This window comes from Echinops telfairi, unplaced genomic scaffold (genome assembly GCF_000313985.2).
Source record: "Echinops telfairi isolate 266 unplaced genomic scaffold, ASM31398v2 ScPeMD7_27;HRSCAF=92, whole genome shotgun sequence".
NCBI lineage: Eukaryota > Metazoa > Chordata > Mammalia > Afrosoricida > Tenrecidae > Echinops > Echinops telfairi.
In genome coordinates, this window is record NW_022103924.1 from 4,348,606 (window position 1) to 4,349,734 (window position 1,129).

Sequence of the window (1,129 nt, forward strand, 5' to 3'; positions counted from 1 at the left end):
GAGCCCCCAATAAATTTATTTTTTTTTTAAAAGGAAGAAACTAAACCAACATTGGCCAAAAAATAATGTGTCTCTTCTCTGGTTATTTGATATGTGGATTGTTATGCAGCACACTCAGACGTGTGCATATATACTCGCACGCCAACAGATATACCTAAAGCTACACTTGAATATGCCTTCTTATACATAGACGAGGATGCTCACAAAAGTTTTCAGAAAAGTAAAATGAAAGGATAATGGATTTTTTTTTGCATTAAGTTTTTGCAGTGCTCTTGTATATGCATCCACACCTACCTTTATAACCACATACAGAATTTCCTTTCTTTTACTGCTGTTGCAAAATTGTAATGTTACAGCATTTATTGAAAATGTTCCTTCTTGGGGTCCTTCTTAATGTCTTTATTTTCCTTGGTCAAGTTCTTCTGACTTCACGCATATTTGAGCTGATCTTACCTATCTTTAAGAAAGTGCCAACCCCACCACCCCACCCAGCCTTCCTGTCATCCCTGCTATTCATCAAAGAATTTTGTTTTCTGTACGTATAAGTACATCTATTCTTGACTTTCCAAAATAGTATGATTGGTTGGTTTGCTGAAGCATGGGTTGCAAGAGGGCCCAGACTAAGTCATGTTGAAGTACCAGACCTATCTTGGTATACCATAGACGAAGGCATCCAGAGGCTTAGGAAAATCTGCATGTTAGAGGGAACTTATTAGGATAAACTCATAGGCCCACAAAGAGAGTTCCCTGGGAACACACCTTTTACTAAAACAGTCAGAAGCAAATTCTAAAGAGAGGTCAAATTATCACTTGTTTCACAGCCTGATGATACCTCCTTGGTGTTATAAGCCTTTTCTTATTCGAGAGAGACTTAGCAAAGTGAAATCCTCTTTGGCTCATTACCTTCTGCTGTCTCTGCTTCGTCCTGCTTCCTATTCATCAGCTTCCATGAGTCAAGAGAAGCCTGACTTGAACCAGATGGCACTTAACTATTTCTACAGCTATGTAAACCACTTCTTGCTGTTAATTCCTTTCTACGTACAACACATACAAGTGTCACCAGTTTTGCTTCACTCACTCACTCACTCACTCACTCACTCACTCACTCACTCACTCACTCACTCACTCA